Here is a 22,897-nt window from a genome sequence, read left to right on the forward strand (position 1 = left end):
GCATGGATTAGCATAGATTGGCATGGATTAGCATAGATTAGCATACGGATTAGATGACGTCATCCAATATGGCCGCCGGATCCTGGATCCTGCGCCTGTCCTTGAACCGGTATTTTCCTACTACTTGTATTTTGTGTTTAATCGATGTTTCTTTATTATCTGAGTAAACTATAGTTACAGATAATATTTAACTGTACTATAAGCGATTTCATGTAAGTCTCTTTGATTATATTCTTTAACTTTTCGTATTCTCTAATTGTAAATTGATGTTGTTGGCAAATGTTAAATGCATGTTAGTACAGTTTATTAACGTAAAATTGAATGTGCCAAAAACCAAATAATTTGACGTTCATATTTTCTACTAATATAATTTGCTGTTTGCTTTATAACAAGGCGTTAATTAAATGTGTGTATAATATATATGTGATCCAATATTGTTAATTATATTATTCTGTTCACAGACATCGTGGGCACTTCCTGTAATCATCAAAATAAAAAATTAGTAGGTTGTCATATCTGATCATGTGTGTATTGAAGGATGTGATGTTGTTATTACAAGTTTTGTTAATAAAATAACTTTTGTTTCATTAACTTTAAAACCACTTTCTGAGATTCTAACCCTTGTCCTCCCGCCCTTCCGGACTGGAGGTAACAATTTAATTAATTAAAAAACTAACATTATGTTATAAGAATCATTTAGCATCTTCATTAATATTACATCTATTAAATTTATTTTAGGATATTTTTTTAATTCTTAAGTAATATAAAAAGAGCTAAGGGCTTATTTGTAATTCTGTTATATTTCATAATGCATATTTTTAATGGTATGCCTATTCAGAACTTTAGAGCTAATTAATTTTTAAATCCTCTCTTGAAAATAATGCATCAAATCTTGTTGTTTACTTTAATTTTAAAATATTATTATTAATTTTTTAAAACATTGTTTTTAATGTTCTAGAAACCTTTAACTTTTAGGGTTCTAGAAACCAAATTTTCTATATATTTATGAACGATATATTAACAAATATTTATACGTCAAAGACTACATATTAACGGTTATTAAAAAAAATTTAGTAGACATTCATGATGGGTTTTAAATATTAAGTGGCCTATAAAGTTCTTGAATCCTCTAAATCAATATTTTCTTAAATGATCTACAGTTTAAAACTTGAATTATATTTTATTCATTGAATAAATTTTACAAAAAAAATAATTATTAAAAATTGAAGAAACACAACAATATTTAGGAAACTATTTTTTATCTAACTTTATATCTCCTTTACTGACCGATCGGTAACGATATGTGTACAACAGTCTTAGGGACATAGTCTGACAGGCCGGTACCGGTGACTGCGCCTCGCTGTTGACGGCTCGTACGACGCCGGCGTCCTAAGTTATGCGAGCCGCGTCTGTTCCCCCGTCGACCTGGCGGCGCTCCTCGCCACTCTGCGACGCCATTCCGCATGCAGGCGACCAGCGTCCCGACGCCCAATTAAACCCCCATTGAATCGCTCGGCCGTGGCACGGCGAGGGTTTGAATGGGCCACTTGGTTTTCCGGCTGGCACGTGGAGAAAGAGTGCCACATTGTTCGTCGGCCCGGGTTCACGCTCATTCACAAGCTCTTACGTCAGTCATCCCCTTGATTATTATAAATTATTCTAATTACACGCATTAAAGCCATATTCAAGTTTTTACACGTATACTTTAATAACGAAACACTGAATCGGAACTACTCATCCACCCTCGGGTCATTATTAATTTTTTTTTTCCTTGAACAGATCGCAATCGAATATTTTGAGCTGTTTTTTTATATTGTTTCAATCCAAAAAAACGTTTCAAGTCTCTCAAAAGACGGGGAAGGTGAAATGAATGAAACTTAGCAGCTGTATTATAAATGTTTCACAGCTTACGTACAGTTAGCGGTAAATTTTGTGCGCAAAAACAAACTCTTAACATTATATATGTATATACGTTTCAAAATATTACTTTTTTTGTACATACGTCATTGCAGTTTGGCACGTATTATCATGGAAAAATTCCGAAAAAAAAAAATAATAATTGCAATGGCGTATAGCCAAAAAACTGCATTAAATGAAAACTCCCTATTGCATGAATCATTTAAAGAACTTTTAAATATTGTTTTGTGTTATGAGGCGAGCTTTTTATGGTGGTAGTTTTGTTGGTTACTATACTTTTTAAAACTCATTTTATTTGCTCATTCTTTTATTTTTTGACGGGACAACGTCTAATAAATCGAGGAACGCCGGCTGCACGCATGAAAAAGTGTCCCGTTACGCTCATTGTTTCGTTACACAGTGCCCCGTTACGCTCATTCTACGCTTGCGCCGCATATATCTCTCTTGCACTCGATTGGACTATGCGTCCGAGGAGAAGAAAGACAGCGGCAGCACACAACTTACATCTACATGTGAACTGTTTCGTCGACTAGTTATAAATAGAATTGAAAAGTTAATGTGGGTTTCATTGCTTATTACAACAACAATTTCGCCAATAAAGGTTAATTATTCTTGCATTTTAAAAATCTGATTACAGGTAAAATTTCAAGTATTTAGGTTATGTTAGATATTTGGTGACAGTTTATTTATATAAAAACTTGTTTATAAAGTGCAGTAATAATAGGTCATGATACAATTGACTAAAAAAAAATTGGTTGTCTGTAAAGTCGGTTTACGGACGATAGTTTAACGTGACAACGTCGTAACAAACCATTGATGAAATGATTTCATACTTTTATGAATAAAATTGAATAATTTTTATTGAATTGTCACTATTTTGTATGGATACAAAGATGGAGTGAAATTAAATCTGCAATTTAATTGATATATTTACTTTTATTTTCACACATTAATTTAAATATGTTTATTACTTTAACGAAGAGATAAATTTAACTATAACTTTTATAGATGTTGATATTTAACTTCAATATTGTCGAGAAAGTTTTACGCTTTTTCGCAATTACACATTTAACGACGAACTTTGTTCGTCATGAAATTAAACGTAGAATTTAATAAAAATGCCCTTGCAGTTAATAAAATAAGTATTAGTAAGTTTAAGAAAGAATTTCGGCTTTAATCTCCTACCCATACGCTCGTGGTGCGCTGGGGCCGAGATTAAAATTTGTGGATAATATTTTACGTTTAAATGTCTTCCAGTGCTCAAAATGATATAGAATTGTGGCCCCGGTCACCAAATTATATTTATAATTCATTAATAAAAACGCCCCCCGCGATAATCAACGGAAAATATGTATTAACCTGTGCCTGGTTTCCGCGGAAGCGGATAGATATCGCGATTCGTTCGGTTCGCGTCCGTCACAGTAGATGGTAACACCGTAGGGGAATAATATTATTTCGTTTTTATAATACAATTTTATAACAAAAACGCATTCCAAATACACCAAACTTATTTATAATGTGTTACAATATGTTTTTTTAAACATTGTGCAAAAGATCCCGGGTGTAATTTGAATTATTATGTGTAACTGTTAACCACCATTGTTCGTACAAAAACGAATTTGAAAATTCAACATTAATTTTAAATAACTGTACTGATTGTGCTGAAAATCGGTGGACAATCGTAAAATTACATAATATTAATAATTCAAACGACGAAATCATGATTAAAAAGTCAAATTTATGGTTGTTACAACCGAGTGGAAGAGAGATAGATACGGCGCAAGCGTACAATGAGCGTAACGGGACACATCGTAGTTGGACAATGTGCGTTATGGGACACTTCTTCGTGCGTGCAGCCTGCGTTCATCGATTTACTAGACGTCACGTCAAAAACTATGGTGATTCAAATAATTGATGTTATATATTTGATTACAGTTTATTTATATGAAAACTTGATCATAATTATATTTAAACTTTATAGCTAAAAGCCAGTTTTAAAATTAATTACAAGTCATCTACACGTGAACTGTTACGTCGACTGTTTATAAAGTGAAGTGAAAAGTTAATGTGGTTTTCATTGCTCATTACAACAACAATTCCGGCAATAAAGATTAATTATTTTTGCATTTTAATAATCTGATTACTAGTATAATTTCAGGTGATTATTCTTTTATTATTAAAATAATAATGATTCAATTTTATTCATAAAAGTATGCAATCATTTCATCAATGTTTTGTTATGAAATTGTCACGTTAAACTATCGTCCGTAAACCGACTTTACAGACAACCAATTTTTGTAATATGTACCATGTTTGAACTAAAATAATTTGAAAAATGCTATTTACTTATTAATGAAATATCAATACTAGAGATTTTAACGACAAACCCTACAATAAACGGTTAGTTCAAAATTTGATAAGACGGTATTCCATGCTCGCAATTCATGCATTTGTGACCAAGTGTCCACTATTTCACTGTTTGACACTTTTTTGGTTTGCCTGTTGGTCTTTTGTTGTATTTAATTTTCCCTGGGTTTCACGTAACTTAGTATTCGTACTTTCTTATGTAGTAATATAGATGTATAGAGCTATATAGAGATTTATATATAGAAGAGTTAGAGATAGTGGGAGGTATGTATGTATATATGTAGATATAAAGAGATAAATATATATAGAGATATATAAATATATGTATATAGAGATAAATATATATTTAGAGAGATGGATAGATGATTTGTATATGTGTAACTACTTCAAACATATTACAAAACAAAACTGAATGAGGCATTGCAATGCATGCCGAGCATTAGCTAAATAATGGAATCTTTTTAATATTATTAATCTTTCATTTTTCAGATTTTTTCTATAGTGCTTTATAGAGTCTAGATTACATACAGACCACCAATTTTTATATATGTACAGGTAAAAAACTATACACTGGCAGAACAACGTCTGTCGGGATCTGAAAGTGATATACATTATTTTGCATACTTGACATTCAAATTAAGAAGACAATTACTAACTACATCTGATTTAGAAAAAGGTCCCCTTCACCCTGTGTTCAGCCCGGGCAACCAGGGCCGCAACTAGAGTCTCTGGTACCCGGGGCATGAATGGATTCATGCGGCCCCACCCCCCTCTTTTTTTGCACATACCACACCAATAAAGCGGGTGGTCGGGGGCTCTCCTACGGAAAAATGGTGCTATTTAAGCATATTCCATACCTACATGTTACAGTTTCTGTGCTACTGTAACTTCCATGCAAAAACTTTTTACCAGTTACCAGTTGTAGTAGGAATTACAATGCAAGCGATTTCGGCGCCCCCACAGCTTTGCGCCCGGGGCGTATGCCCCGCTTGCCCCCCCCCCCATCCTAATTGCGGCCCTGCGGGCAACGCCGGGTACTGCAGCTAGTATTATATATTTTTACTTTTGAGAAATATTGTGTTTTTTTTTCACGTATAGATTCGCAGGTCTCGCTTCCTTTCTCTCACATACATGCTCACCCACCCAGCTCTCTATCTCACCGGCTCTACAACTCACAGGCTCTCCATTTCACCAGCTCTCTCTATCTCACCGAGATTTTCTGTCATACACTTTAACAGTATTTCATAAACGGAAACAAATTTTTTTTTTATCTTAACCATCTGCGCTTTCACGGGTTGGGGCCGTCTGCAAAACCAGAGAAATCCATACTCTAGTATTACTGGTCGCGTTAGAACGATGCAAGCTTACCAGAAAGAATAAGCATACGATATATTAACACATAGAAAAGTGCTTACATAAACAAATGATACATTTTCACATAGCAATGCTAAAATTTTGCCAGCAACCATAAATCAATGCTAAAATCTTGCCAAAAATGTAGAAACAACGCTGAAATCTTGTGTATCAGCAACTTGGAAAACCCAGCTGTGTAAAAACCCACCAATTAAGAACTCCATCAGAGTAAAAGAAAACTTACCGATGGGGGAAAACTCCAGCGATGAAAATGTCCAGCGATGTATAAAATGCCAGCGGTGTAAAACATATTGGTGTAAAACGCATTGAAGTAAAAATGTATGAGTGTAAAATGCATTAATTTAAAATGCATCAGTGTAACAAAATTGCATTGTGCCACAAATAACTAGGGCAAACCACCACCACCACCACCACCACCTCCAACAAAATTTGAGCGTAGCCGTAAATACTCTATCGCAGTGCAGCGAAGCTGAAATAATCTGATGACGTCAGTCGCTTCATTGAAAGACAACAAATAATATTGCTTTATATCCACAATGCAGAAACTAACTCCCAACCACAAACAACACGTCCATCGTCATAATAACTATGCAGCAATGTACCACCACAAAACAACTTGGTTCGAAAATAACTTTATGGCACCAGAAACAACGAGGTTGCATGATTAAAAAACATAACGAAGAAAAGTATGACAGCTCAAACGACGATCATGCAAAGAATAAAAATAGAAAAATTATTCGATGCAAATCCATCGACGAAGGCTATGTACACCAAATCAACAGAGACGTGGGTGGCTACCAAGTGGCCAAAACTAGTCCCTGTACTCGTTCATTGTTATTCATAATCCTGAAGGGCCTTCTTGGCTACAGTAGCGGCCCAGGGACCAGAAGTCCCCACCATGCATCACCCGGACAGAGAACACTGCGCGAAACATACGCGTATGGGCACTAATTTCAAGGTCTATTTTTGAATATTATTATTTTCTTATATTCATTATTATATTACTAATTTATTATTTACCCATATGTTAATGTATAAACATTATCTACACATAAATAATTGAAGTAGCTTGGCTTCTGGGTTGTAGCCGTGTCCTTGGCAAATAATTCACCAACTTTTCGGTCGACATTGCAGTCGCCATCATCAGGGAGCAGTTACCTACTGGTAAGTATTGGTAAGAACCTCAGTAGGTAACTGCCCCCTGATGATGGCGACTGCAATGTTGACCGAAATGTTGGATAATTATTTGCCAAGGACACGGCTACAATCCAGAAGCCAAGCCACTTCAGACAATGACCGTGAAAGCCGGCGAACATTAAACACATATCATTCTTTTAACAATGTGCCAACTGAGTTCCAATTTGTTAATGCATTCTGTATTTGTAATTTTGGGCGATCTTATTGTACGAACACTTGCGCGCTTTGCTGTATGAAGCTCCAGTACCTCTAAAAAATCTTCAAATATCAATTTATCTCACATTTCTAAATTCATTTCGCTCTCTTGACAATATTATTATTGCAACTGTAGGTGGATAATTTGGCTCTCAGCCCAAAAAATTCCTTCATTGCCACCCTGTTGTACTCATCCTAAAATTTACCCACAACCATATTGTTCGTGGGTGAGTAGCAGGGGTGGTCAATGGGATAGCTCCTCGTGCCATATTTATCCATCGTCGGCCAGGTCCTGGTAGAAATCGCTCGTATGCATTTCATATATGAAGATATCCGTGTCCATGTATTCCAACATATTGTTTTTTTTCGGATAAGTTCCATATACCAAAATGCTGAAGTCGATGGACAGGAGAAGAAGCTCTGGAACTCGATGAGACTCTTACAAAGGCAGGAGAAGAAATGAAGTTCTCTTGCTCCCGCTCGCTTATTTATACAATATGACCCCCCTTAATCACCCTAAATCCCCTCCAGGTAAAAAAGTGAGAGGAATTGTATGCTATGGCTAGCGCGGTTTGAAATTAAGGTGGCAGATGGAAGTGTCACCATGATAATCGCCTTGCTCCAATTGAAAGAAAAATAACTGATTGCAAATTATATAAATTATGATGATTTATTTTATACTTATGTTTTAGTAATTTATCATTATCAAGTAATATTTTAAATAATTTTTTATCACTATCAAATTTTATTAACTGATTGGAAAATAAAATAAAATAATGTTTGTTTTTTTCATAAAAAATTTAACTAAATTAAAAAAAGAATCCCACTACATAAATATTGATTTGATAAAAAAATATTATTATGATCATTTATTCAATCACAATTTTTCTTAATAGAAGGTTGACTAAATAAAATTACAAGGCAAAACTATTTATTTATTTTCTAAAAGTACATATCTGAAGGAAAAAATCTACTACAAGCATATACATTATTTCAGAGGTTATTTTTAACATTCTTCTAGTAACGGACGCACTGCGGTACGAATAACAGTATCTGAATCTGTTGCATTATCACTGTAGAACTGGGCTGATACTTCTGCGACATCTCGGGCGTCGGCACTGAGTTGCTGGCTTGGAGCGAGGGCGACTATGAGGGCAGGTGGTTCGAGGCTTGACCTGGTCCAACGATGTCCTGGGTTCAGGCTCGTCCAGTGCACCGCGTCCAGAGTCTTCCTCAGTCTGCGTCGCACATGCTTGTACAGTTGTACCGAGAATTTGTTCTTTGATACATGGCAGTACAGTCTGCGGTTTGAGGTTAAACACGATGAGCGAATCTGGGCCAGTATAGTTTATTTGTAGTTTGTAATGGCTCATAACTACGTGGCGAACGAGCCATTAGCAAATGCAGGACCCCTTCATAAGAGATTTTCGCTTACGTTCGCAAATTAAATTTTTCATCCTATAAACTGTATTCTACACAGTTTCGGTGGGGTTTAGCACTCATGTACTACTTGGTTTCCGGATTAAACGGTGTCATTCAAAATGAGTCCGGGAGTCAACTGATTTCCTAGCCATTTGAGTCGCTATTTATACAAAAATTATTATTCAGGTGTTCTAATATTTGAACAATAAAACAATTTGTGTGTGGCAATATAAAAAAAAATTATTCATGTTTCGGATGCCATTTATGCGAGTTTGTACAGGCACATAAGTTCTTGTTCAAACTTGTCGCGTGGCTGCACGCCATTCATTGCAATAAGCTTGCGCAGGGAAAGACAGCCATAGTCAGTCTGCAGATTGGAAATGTTAACTGGTGCTTCACACTTTTGCCACTATCTTTGAATTGTGTTCAACCCACAATTTCGCAAATACTTTATTATATCCTTCTGTGTCCAAATATTGCTCTTGGTGCGCTATTGTCCCATAATATGCCGGTATGAGTTGTTCTGATACATTTGGACATGTCTACACCATTTATCCAAATAATGCTGAATGTTAATATTAGCGATTGTAATTGCATACGATCGAAGTTCAACGTTCGCCACCTTGAAAACCATCGATGGCGATGATTGCCAGAATTATCGAGAATACTGTTTCAGATTAGGCTTTCATGAAAGTAATTAGCATTGAAACACAATGATAACAAAGTCATCACTCATGTGTCACCCAAAACAAATATGGACTTTGTTTGCAATTATTTTAACGACATGCGCACCATCGAATTCACGAGAACTGTGGAAAATACATCGCGAAAGCCTCAGTGAAGAAATTCTCAGGCAATCACGTGAGTAGTATAGTTTGGGGGCCCCTGCGCCTGGGTCCGGGGCGTGGAGCCGGAGCCGGGGTCCTCCATGTTGAATTGTGACGTCACGGCGGCCATCTTGGATGAGTGTAACGGGACACAGCGTAAGGGGACAAGTTTGACCTTGACCCTCAAAATTCGCCAAAATTGGGCAAAAAATTGCCCAAAATTCCTCAAAGTTATCCAAAATTTCCATTTATGTGGAAAAAAATTCCGCCAAAAAATATCAAAAAATTTCTCAATTCAAAAACCAGAAACCAGGATTTCGAAAATCCGCAAAAGTCGTTTTGCCCTAGAAAGAACCATAAATCCAAAAAGCGGCTTAAAACTCCTAAGAGCTAGCCGCTCTAAGCCACCGAGGACATGACCTTGAAAATTAGGATGTCATGGCAGCAATCTTGGATGATGACGTCACCGTTGCAGTTTCCGTTACGGTCGCCATCTTTAAAATCTTTATTTATTATCCGATTTTAATGATTTTTTTTTAATTTATAAAAAAATTCAAATAATAAAATTATAATAAAACATATTTAAAAATTGTACTTTTACGACACGGAGCTCTAAGTCCTCGGTTCGAACACGGTCAGGGCAAAAAAAATAAAAAATGGCGACCGATCCTTCCCCCGTGGTGACTGCTGGCAGACTGACTCCCACCACTTTTTTTCAAAGCATATATAACAACATATAGTATGATGTCATGACCGCCATCTTGTCTTCGATGCTAGAAGCCATCATCATCATTGTATCGTCGGCTAGAGTGCGCCGACGCCATGTTAGTTTAATTCGTATCCGCTAGAGTGCAGTAATCATTTACTACTGTGACACCCGCCATCATGGAAATCCGTAATTTTAAAGATAGAGATTCGGGAAAAATTCCAAAATTCATTAAAAAAATCACTCATTAATTTACATCTTGATTCGATCCGCTCCTGTCATCGGTTCGATCCCTGGACGATGCAAAACATATTAATTTTAAGTAAACTATAATAATTTTAATAAATAATCATCAAAGTCCTAAATGAAGCATAGTTTCCAAATCAACCATCTTCCTATAAGTCATTATGGTCACCATCTAGGAATCATGTAATTATTTAGCTAGAGATGCGAGAAAAAGTTCAAAATTCATTAACTTAATGTGTAATCTATATACTAATTTATTAGATCGAATAAAGTCCTTGGTTCGATCCCTGGTCGATACAAATCAACTTTAATTTTAAAAAATACCACAAAGCGACAGGTTTGAGAAATAAAAACACCGCAAGTTCTTTTAAAAAATTAAATACATAATTCAATACACTACTACAAGTACAAAAAAAAACACTGACAAATTACTAAAGCCTTTTTGGATTCCTCGATTCAAACAGTCTTCTTATTGTACGGACTAAGCCTTTTACATGACTTTAAATGTCAATCCGATCCGTTCATCACCGCAGCCAGAGATGGACTGAAGTTCATATCACATATATAGTCTCATCAGCTGGTACAACACGTGAGTGAAAACAATAACCAGGTTCAATATACTCGTACTTTACTTTCTCGGAGCATTTTTTATAATGACGATGTAAGCTATGGAGACGTGAAATTAGTTTTTTGCTAATATTGCACAGAAATTGTATTCTTTTAACATTATCAGAACAACTGCTTCTTTCATGTCTGCGAGCATTTGAGGTGATAGTAAATGATGCGTCACAGTATTTGCACTGACGCAATGTACGCTCTTCATTAGTTGAAGAATCCATTGCTGATGATGAAACTTCAGCTGATGGTGGAACAGCACATATCGAAGTATCCTCCAGTGTTGTCAGAGGCGTTGCCAACGGGATCAGCTCCAACATCGTCGGCGCTGACGTCATGGTTCCCGTAGTCGATGGTACATCCTCCATCGAGTTCGACGTTAAAGTCGGTAAAGATGCCATCGAGGTCTCAAGAACAGCTAATTGACACGACTCATGCACCAGAAGAAACAAACTAGGCGATCCTTACACCGCCGACGTCAGTAACAAACTGAGCATCCTGCTGTCTAGGACTCGCTTATATACATGCACCGTATGGAAAAATACGCTAGTGAAATCAAGAACCATCTACAATAATACTAGAGTCAAAACAACATTAAAAATAGAAGGACCATCAACGAAAAGGCAGCACATTTGGAAGCACTATCAACGAAAAGGCAGCACATTTGGAAGCACCGTCAACGAAAAGGCAGCACATTTGGAAGCACCGACAACGAAAAGGTAGCACATTTGGAAGCACCGACAACGAAAAGGCAGCACATTTGGAAGCACCGTCAACCAAAAGGCAGCTCATTTGGAAGCACCGACAACAAAAAGGTAGCACATTTGGAAGCACCGACAACGAAAAGGCAGCACATTTGGATGCACCGACAACGAAAAGGCAGGACATTCGGAAGCACCGACAACGAAAAGGCAGCACATTTGAAAGCACCGACAACAAAAAGGCAGTACATTTTGGAAGCACCATCGAATAAGGAAGCACATTTGGAAGCTCCATCAACAAAAAAAAATAAAGGCAAAAAGGAAGCCCAAGTTACGAGATCTAAGTCTTAGTTAGAAATCAGAATACAAGAAATAAAAGCATTAAATTCTTATAATTTAAATTATTTATTTTATTTCTTTACATTATACAAATGCAAGTAAAACAAACCATTTTTGCACGTAGCCAGCTTTCCTCAGTTCCATGGATCTACGAAGCTTCTAGAACATAAGTTTACGAGACTGCGAGAATACAGGATTACAAGTCTACACGAGTACTTGACTACTTCTTAGCTCCAACAGCTCCAAATGGCTCCAACAGCTCCAAATGGCGCCACATGCTCCAAACGGCCTCCAAATAGCTCCAACAGTTCCAACAGCCTCCAAATGCTTACCACAGCTCCAAATGGCTCCAAATGCTCCAAACGGCCTCCAAATGCTTGACAGCTCCAAATGTCTCCAGCAGCTCCAAATGCTCCAAATGGCTCCAACAGCTCCAACAGCTCCAAATGGCTTTAACAGCTCCAAATGGCTCCAAATGCTCCAAACGGCCTCCAAATGATTGACAGCTCCAAATGTCTCCAGCAGCTCCAAATGCTTTAAATGGCTCTAACAGCCTCCAAATGCTTAACACAGCTCCAAATGACTCAAAATGCTCCAAACGGCCTCCAAATGCTTGACAGCTCCAAATGCTCCAAATGGCTCCAACAGCTCCAAAAGGCTCCAAATGCTTCAAAAGGCTCCATATGGCTCCAACAGCTCCAACAGCTCCAAAAAAAGGCTCCAAATGCCCTAACAGCCTCCAAATGCTTAACACATCTCCAAATGCTTCAAAAGGCTCCAATTATCGCATCTGTCTTCGTCGGCATTTTCTCTTTTGCTCCCACTGCTCCAACAGCATTATGTTATATGATTCCATGGATACTTTGTTACGTAGCTACAGGTCTACGAGGTTCCAACGCATCATGTTTACGAAGCTTCCATAACACAAGGTTACGAGACTGCGAGGCTACAGGACTACGAAGCTTCGAGGACACGAGGCTACATGGCTACGAGACTACATGACTCTAACTGATTACAATAGCACCACTCCGTGGTGAGAGTAAGCTTATCTAATGCAAAGCAAATTGATGCAATTAGTTCTGGCTGTCATCAACAGATGTAGCCACGTGTTGCTTGCAGGTAAATATTAATTAGTTATTTTATGTGGGATGCGGGATGCTCACTTACGATCGCAAAAGAAGGAGGGCTTCGCTAGACACCAAGGAGAAGGAAGTTCGTCTTACATGTTAATGCTTCGCTGATGTCTCATGGCATATCATTTGACTGAGTAATGGTTATTTATTTCTTTAATTCCACCTGGTAAAATTATTGCAAGTGTCAATTTATTAGCAGAAATTCACTAATTAAATGTAACTCTGAATAAAATGACATGACTCATTAAGTAAATATCCTTCATGCAGAGATAGATTTCACACAAATAATCAGCAGCACTCGGAGAAAATCATTAGATGTCTAGCCAGGAATAACCAGATGCACTTGGAGAAAACCATCAAATTATTAACAAGAATAATCAGGAGCACACGGAGAAAACGAAATGACAAGAATAATTGGGAGCACACGGAGAAAACCACCACACGTTGTCTTTGATATCATAAAATTACAGGGAAAAAAATATTTAATAAATAATAAAAAATTTAAAATGTAAAAAATACAAAAATACATAAACAGATTCTGCTAGCTTGTGAACTTCTCATTGTTGAGCAAAGTTAAAGGTATTGTACAAGCCAGAATTTTATGTATTTTTGTATTTTTTACATTTTAAATTTTTTATTATTTATTAAATATTTTTTTCCCTGTAATTTTATGATATCAAAGAAAACGTGTGGTGGTTTTCTCCGTGTGATCCAGATTATTCTTGTTATTATGTTTGCTCATGAATATTCTTTTCAATATGTGTATGGTTTTCTCCGTGTGCTCCCAATTATTCTTGTCATTACGTTTTCTCTGTGTGCTCCTGATTATTCTTGTTAATAATTTGATGGTTTTCTCCAAGTGCTTCTGGTTATTCCTGGCTAGACATCTAATGATTTTCTCCGAGTGCTGCTAATTATTTGTGTGAAATCGATCTCTGTATGAAGGATATTTACTTAATGAGTCATGTCGTTTTATTCAGAGTTACATTTAATTAATGAATTTCTGCTTATAAATTGACACATGCAATATTTTTACCAGGTGGAATTATAGAAATAAACAACCATTACTCAGTCAAATAATATGCCATGAGACATCAGCGAAGCATTAACATGTAAGACGAACTTCCTTCTCCTTGGTGTCTAGCGAAGCCCTCCTTCTTTTGCGATCGTTAGTGATCATCCCGCATCCCACATAAAATAACTAATTAATATTTACCTGCAAGCAACACGTGGCTACATCTGTTGATGACAGCCAGAACTACTTGCATCAATTTGCTTTGCATTAGATAAGCTTACTCTCACCACGGAGTGGTGCTATTGTAATCAGTTAGAGTCATGTAGTCTCGTAGCCATGTAGCCTCGTTTCCTGGAAGCTTCGTAGTCCTGTAGCCTCGCAGTCTCATAACCTTGTGTTCTGGAAGCTTCGTAAACATGATGCATTGGAACCTCGTAGACCTGTAGCTACGTAACAAAGTATCCATGGAATCATATAACATAATGCTGTTGGAGCAGTGGGAGCAAACGAGAAAATGCCGACGAAGACAGATGCGATAATTGGAGCCTTTTGAAGCATTTGGAGCTTTGTTAAGCATTTGTAGGGTGTTGGAGCATTTGAAGACTTTTTTTGGAGCTGTTGGAGCTGTTGGAGCGATTTGGAGCATTTGGAGCTGTCAAGCATTTGGAGGCCGTTTGGAGAATTTGGACACATTTGGAGCTGTGTTAAGCATTTGGAGGCTGTTGGAGCCATTTGGAGGCCGTTTAGAGCATTTGGAGCCATTTAGAGCATTTGGAGCTGCTGGAGACATTTGGAGCTGTCAAGCATTTGGAGGCCGTTTGGAGCATTTGGAGCCATTTGGAGCTGTTGGAGCCATATGGAGCTGTGTTAAGCATTTGGAGGCTGTTGGAGCTGTTGGAGCATTTTAGAGGCCGTTTGGAGCATTTGGAGCCATTTCGAGCTGTTGGAGCCATTTGGAGCTGTTGGAGCTGTTGGAGCCATTTGGAGCATATGGAGCTGCTGGAGACATTTGGAGCTGTCAAGCATTTGGAGGCCGTTTGGAGCATTTGGAGCCATTTGGAGCTGTGTTAAGCATTTGGAGGCTGTTGGAGCTGTTGGAGCTATTTGGAGGCCGTTTGGAGCATTTGGTGACATTTGGAGCTTTTGGAGCCATTTGGAGCTGTTGGAGCTAAGAAGTAGTCAAGTACTCGTGTAGACTTGTAGTCCTGTATTCTCGCAGTCTCGTAAACTTATGTTCTAGAAGCTTCGTAGATCCATGGAACTGAGGAAATGTGGCTACATACAATAATGGTTTGTTTTACTTGCATTTGTATAATGTAAAGAAATAAAATAAATAATTTAAATTATAAGAATTTAATGCTTTTATTTCTTGTATTCTGATTTCTAACTAAGACTTAGATCTCGTAACTTGTGCTTCCTTTTTGCCTTTTTTTTTTTTTTGTTGATGGAGCTTCCAAATGTGCTTCCTTATTCGATGGTGCTTCCAAAATGTGCTGCCTTTTCGTTGTCGGTGCTTCCAAATGTGCTGCCTTTTCGTTGTCGGTGCTTCCGAATGTGCTGCCTTTTCGTTGTCGGTGCTTCCAAATGTGCTGCCTTTTCGTTGTCGGTGCTTCCAAATGTGCTACCTTTTCGTTGTCGGTGCTTCCAAATGTGCTGCCTTTTCGTTGACGGTGCTTCCAAATGTGCTGCCTTTTCGTTGATGGTGCTTCCAAATGTGCTGCCTTTTCGTTGATGGTCCTTCTATTTTTAATGTTGTTTTGACTCTAGTATTATTGTAGATGGTTCTTGATTTCACTAGCCTATTTTTCCATACGGTGCATGTATATAAGCGAGTCCTAGACAGCAGGATGCTCAGTTTTTTACTGACGTCGGCGGTGTAAGGATCGCCTAGTTTGTTTCTTCTGGTGCATGTGTCGTGTCAATTAGCTGTTCTTGAGACCTCGATGGCATCTTTACCGACTTTAACGTCGAACTCGATGGAGGATGTACCATCGACTACGGGAACCATGACGTCAGCGCCGACGATGTTGGAGCAGATCCCGTTGGCAACGCCTCTGACAACACTGGAGGATACTTCGATATGTGCTGTTCCACCATCAGCTGAAGTTTCATCAGCAGCAATGGATACTTCAACTAATGAAGAGCGTACATTGCGTCAGTGCAAATACTGTGACGCATCATTTACTATCACCTCAAATGCTCGCAGAGATGAAAGAAGCAGTTGTTCTGATAATGTTAAAAGAATACAATTTCAGTGCAATATGTGCAAAAAACAAATTTCACGTCTCGATAGCTTACATCGTCATTATAAAAAATGCTCCGAGAAAGTAAAGTACGAGTATAATGAACCTGGTTATTGTTTTGACTCATGTGTTGTACCATCTGATGAGACTATATATGTGATATGAACTTCAGTCCGTCTCTGGCTGCGGTGATGAACGGATCGGATAGACATTTAAAGTCATGTAAAAGGCTTAGTCCGAACAATAAGAAGACTGTTTGAATCGAGGAATCCTAAAAGGCTTTAGTAATTTGTCAGTGTTTTTTCTTGTACTTGTAGTAGTGTTTTGAATTTATGTATTAAATTTTTTTAAAAGAACTTGCGGTGTTTTTATTTCTCAAACCTGTCGCTTTTGTGGTATTTTTTAAAATTAAATTTGATTTGTATCGACCAGGGATCGAACCAAGGACCATATTCGATCTAATCAATCAGTATATAGGTTACACATTAATTTAATGAATTTTGAACTTTTTCCCGCATCTCTAGCTAAATAATTACACGATTTCAAGATAGTGACCATAATGACTTATAGGATGATGGTTGATTCGGAAACTATGCTTCATTTAGGACTTTGATGATTATTTATCAAAATTATTATAGTTTATTAAAAATTAATATGTTTTGCATCGTCCAGGGATAGAACCGAGGACAGGAGCGGATCGAATCAATATGTAAATTAATGAGTGATTTATTTAATGAATTTTGGAACTTTTCCCGAATCTCTATCTTTAAAATTACGGATTTCCATGATGGCGGGTGTCACAGTAGTAAATGATTACTGCACTCTAGCGGATACGAATTAAACTAACATGGCGTCGGCGCACTCAAGCCGACGATACAATGATGATGATGGCTTCTAGCATCGAAGACAAGATGGCGGTCATGACGTCATACTATATGTTGTTATATATGCTTTGAAAAAAAATAGTGGGTGTCAGTCTGCCAGCAGTCACCTCGGGGGAAGGATCGGTCGCCATTTTTAATTTATTTTTGCCCTCACCAATTTTGAACTGAGGACTCAGATCTCCGTGTCGTAAAAGTACAATTTTTAAATATTTTTTATTATAATTTTATTATTTGAATTTTTTTATAAATTTTAAAAAAAAATTTCATTAAAATCGGATAATAAATAAAGATTTTAAAGATGGCGACCGTAACGGAAACTGCAACGGTGACGTCATCATCCAAAATGGCTGCCATGGCATCCTAATTTTCAAGCTCATGTCCTCGGCGGCTTAGAGCGGCTAGCTCTTAGGAGTTTTAAGCCGCTTTTAGGATTTGTGGTTCTTTCTAGGGCAAAACGACTTTTGCGGATTTTCGAAATCCTGGTTTTTGAATTGAGGAATTTTTTGATATTTTTTGGCGGAATTTCTTTCCACATAAATGGAAATTTTGGCGAATTTTGAGGAATTTTGGGCAATTTTTGCCCAATTTTGGCGAATTTTGAGGGTCAAAGGTCAAGGTCAAGGTCAAACTTGTACCGTTACGCTGTGTCCCGTTACACTCATCCAAGATGGCCGCCGTGACGTCACAATTCAACATGGTGGACCCCGACTCCGGCTCCACGCCCTGGACCCAGGCGCAGGGGCCCCTATACTATACTACTCACGTGCAGCTAATACTAACCAGGAGTATTCGTACGAGATTTTCAACCAAGCTTTACTGCTGAATGAGGACATGTGCATATCCATTAACAACAAAGTCCTTATTCAACTTGGAATGCCGGCTTCTTTACAGGAGAGAAAAAGGCCCAAGACCAAGACCTGGTGCGATAACAGCACTTCGTTGTGAATCAGAAAAAAATAATATGTGAAAACTCTAACTAATCACTAAACTCTAAAAATTCAAAGGCAAAGACCTACTGGTTCCACGCATACCTATGATTTCCAACGATTTGCCATTCGAATTCAATCAGCTCTCGTTCCCTTTGCATCTTAACTTTGTTATTACCATAAACAAAACACAAGACTAATCGTTGTATATTGCTGGTCTAAGTTTGGAAAATTCATGTTTTTCATACGGCCAATTGTACGTAGCTTGCTCCCGAGTTGGCACACCAAAATTTTTTATAAGTTTTAACTCCAAATAAAAAGACAAAAAGCATTGTCTATCCGATGGCTTTGAGATGAATTCTAAAAGAAATAAAATGTCCCATTTGCATTAAATACGAGGGTTATTTTTTTTTCAACCTCCGATCGGCTGTAATAAAAATACGGGAATGAATAGGGAAATTATTTTAATGTAAAAAAAACGTACATCTTTACTCTATTTTTCCACATAATCACCGTGCAGATTGAGGCATTTGTCGTACCGATGCACCAGCTTTCCAATACCCTCTGCATAAAATGATGCCTCCTGCCTATTCAGCCACGTTTTAACAGTGCTCTGCAGTTCATCATTGGTGTTGAAGCGTCGTCCTCCAAGCCACTTTTTCAACGTGGGGAAAAGGTAATAGTCACTCGGTGCCAAATCCGGACTGTAAGGAGGGTGATCAAACACAACTGAGGTGTGAGTTGGCCGCTCCACATGGTTGGTGAAAGGGGGTAAACACTACGAGACGTGTCGATTCGTATACGAGCGATTAGGGTATCGATTAATGGGCATGCCATGGAGAAATGAAACTGTAATCACACTGCAGTGCACTGTTAAAACGTGGCTGAATAGGCAGGACGCATCATTTTATGCAGAGGGTATTGGAAAGCTGGTGCATCGGTACGACAAATGCCTTAATCTGCACGGTGATTATGTGGAAAATTAGATTAAAGATGTACGTTTCTTTTGACATTAAAATAATTTCATAATTCTTTTCCGTTTTTTTTATTACAGCCGATCGGTGGTTGAAAAAAAATAACCCTCGTACATGTATTTTTTCCTTGGGCGTTGCAAGGTACTGTATATTCAAAAATCTGCTAAGACTTCGTCACATGACAACCCCATCCATACACCAGGAGTCAGCTGGCTATAAATAATTAGTGCTACCCGTGTGAATTCGGGGCGGTTTGCTAGTACTATATTATAAAATGTATGTGTGATACTATGTAAATAAAATTTATGTTTAAATAAAATTTATGTGTAAATGCAATTTAAGTTTTTGTCGTGATAACGTCTTATAAATCGATGAGCGCCGGCTGCATGCATGAAAAAGCATCACTCATTGTCACGTTCCACCTGAGCCGAGCGTGTAAGAACCGGTCAACCACCGTGCGAGAAAATCTTCTATAATATCAAACAGGTTAAGGCGGGCTTTTTAAAAGCAGTAATTTAAAAAATTAGATTTATTTTTCCAATTTTTATCATTTCAAATTAACACTTTATTGATATTGATTTGATTTCAGTTTATTTCAATAACTAATTGTTTGTGATTATATTTCAATAAATTATTTAAATTAGATTTGCAAAAACTGTAAATAATATTTGAAAATTAAAAATTATGCAATTTTTCATCAATGTTTACTTATGATGTTATCAAGTAAAATTATCGTCCGTAAACCGACTTTACAGACAACCCCCTTTTTTATTTCTGTAAACGGTGTGCATGCCCGGACCAGTGTCCACTGAGCAGTGCTCCGTGCGACGTCTAGCGGCCGAGTGCCGGCAGTTCCCCCCCCCCCCCCCTTTTCACCTACTCAAAGGGGGCGCAGGAGAGGCTGTCCACTGGCGCATTGCGCTTGTCAGTCAGTGCTTGCAGTTTCTTTGAGTAACAGGCGATTTGCCTAAAATCATTTCGCCTAAAGGCGTTTTGCCTAACGGCGAATTGCCTAACGGCTATTTGCCTAAAGGCGATTTGCCTAATGGCGTTTTCCCTAACGGCATCATGCCTAATGGCGTTTTGTCTAACGGCGTTTTGCCTAACTCCTATTGGGCCAACGGCGATTTTCCTAACGGCCTTTTTGCCTATCGGCGTTTTGCTAAACGGTATTTTGCCTAAAACTAGGCAAATTGCCTTTAGGCAAAAGACACATGCTCGTTTCATCCTCTCTGCCTTATGTGCACAAACCCGCTCCAGGCACCGTTCGGACCGTGAGAGCGCGAAACTAACTGACCGCTCTCTTACGTGTCTGCATGCAGGTGTACTGGCAAACTTGGATGATTCTTTTTATAAATATAACAATACGTCTATCAACTTAAAAGATTACAATTATATTAGATTAATTTTTTTTGTAAACCTTTCAGTTATTTCATGTTCAACTTTCAAGTTTAGTTTTTACTCACCTAACTTTTCTTTATATATTAATATTTTTTTATAATTTTTTTAGTTAACTTGGATTTTTTTTAATACTCAAGATTAAATCATCAATGGTTTTGATTTGAAATTATAACACACACAATAAAATAATATTTATTTCCATTTTTTTTCACGTAGTGTTTTTATAATATTTTTTGTACGAAACTTTTGCAATTATTTTTTTCCCACAGTGTGATTTTACAATTTTTTTTCCACAAAACATTTACACTACATTTACCCCGCCTAACATTATGAGTCACAAATCTGCCTCATAGCCAAGACTTCGTCTGTATCTTGACCGGATGAAATGATGTGACAGTCGAATTTTTCGACTGAATGATGTGAGAATCGAACTACTATAATTCAGGTTTTCTGTTGTACGAATTGAACTAAGTCCTACTGTGCGCACAAAGTCAAAGTCCAACTATATTATGACCTATTGTGCTGTGTAGGTATAGGTAAGGATTTCGCTCGGTGCGGTAAACGCAGATAACTGAAAGGCTCCGGAGACATAGGATGGGTATGTATATCCTAATAGGAGGGTAGGCTTGTTAGGGAGGTCTGATAATTGGGTGAGAATGGTGAAATGTAGAGTGATACGGGGAGGGGTGATTATTTCTTGGAGAAAAAAGGTGTACGGGTAGTGGAGGGGGTTAATTGCGAGAAAAATATATCTTTTAGAGAAGGGGAGAGGTAAATGGTGGAGGGGGGACATTTCAAATTATACATAAATGCTAGGGGTAGGGGTAAGAGGTTTTTGGAGAACAATTACAAGAAATGATAATTTTTTCGGAAGGAGGAAGGTGAGTGGTTAGAAGTGTGGAAGGAGGGTGATAGGGGAGTTCATATATGCAAAAGTGTTTGTGGTTGGGGTCTGTCTGCCAGCATCCACCATGGGGGAAGGATCGTTTGCCATTTTTATTTTGCCCTCACCGGGTTCGAACCTAGGACTCCGAGCTCCATGACACAAGTGCTTTTTTAATAATTTTTTTTTTTTAACTTTTTATTAATTTATTGTTTATAAATTTTAAAAATTAACTAAATTTTTTGAAAATAATCACCGATTTTCTAGATGGCGGAAGTAACGAAAATTGCAACGATGACGTCATAATTCAAAATGACGGAAATTTCTAGAAAACTAAATGGTGGAATTTAAAATGGCAGGAAGTTCAAGAAAACAAAATGGCTGATCCAAGATGGCCACCGGCTCGAAGTCAAGGTCATCCAATATGGCCACCGTGACGTCACAATCCAAGATGGTGGTCGGCTCCTTGGCTCCTCAGCCAGAAGGCAGTCCTTGGAGGAACTATTACAAACTACTTATATTGCTGCATACAACATATAGTAGACTTTTTAAGCACACAAAGCATTTTTTACTGTATACTAAATACGTTCACACCATTTTAGACACTTACAAAGTAGAAAATTTTGCCAAAAAGTTATCGCTTCTTATTTTTCTAGTGATAATACTTGTAGTTAGGATGATCTAGCTTTCTTAATGATATATTCTAAAGTAAAGTAAGCGTTAATTTTACAAAATATTGCAAACTAATTATAAAACATTACTCGACAAGTGTGTGGTTGGTTAACACTTAGAAAAATTCACTGCTGCTTGTAGCCATACTCGTATGGCAGTTTGCTGGAAGTTTTTTTCGGAGCATGTATGAAACTGGCCTTCGTTGCATAGCACCCAACTCTCTATTGTTTCTGATCTTCCAGTTTGTATATGCTTCGAGATATTTTTGCTGTTTTTTGGTTTAGCAGTTTTAATTGGTTTTAAGCTATTTTTTATATTAAAGTTAGTATTGGTTTAATTGTTTTGTCTTCCTTTATTTATCTTTCATTTAAAGATATTTTAATTTTGATTTATATTAATTTGTGCTTTTTATAATATTTTTTATTATATTTTACGTTGGCAATTCGAAATGTATCTCCGTGTCCCTTGTGTCATTTTTTTTGTCTTGATTGTTTAAGTTACTGGTGTTGTCATTGTAATTCGTTAGTTTTTTTTTACGTCATACTAACAATGGAAAAAGTAATTTTCCATTTATTTAATATAAATCTCCATTCATAGAACTAAAAATTAACACAGAGACCTATTGTGATTTCTCCTCCCCCTTCGCCCAAACTTCTTCATGTGATGATTTGATGATTGTTTTTATGGTTCTGGTCCGATGTCATTTTTATATGACTCAAACCCAATTTCCTGCCATTCCTCAAATATAACAGCCCCGAATCGAGACCTAAGTGATTTAGGCTGATCTTGACGGACACGCCGCCTTAATTTTCTCTAAATAACCCTGCGACTTAGTAACGCTTCTAATTAAAACAGCTGTT

This window comes from Bacillus rossius, chromosome 14 (genome assembly GCF_032445375.1).
Source record: "Bacillus rossius redtenbacheri isolate Brsri chromosome 14, Brsri_v3, whole genome shotgun sequence".
In the NCBI taxonomy this organism is placed as follows: domain Eukaryota; kingdom Metazoa; phylum Arthropoda; class Insecta; order Phasmatodea; family Bacillidae; genus Bacillus; species Bacillus rossius.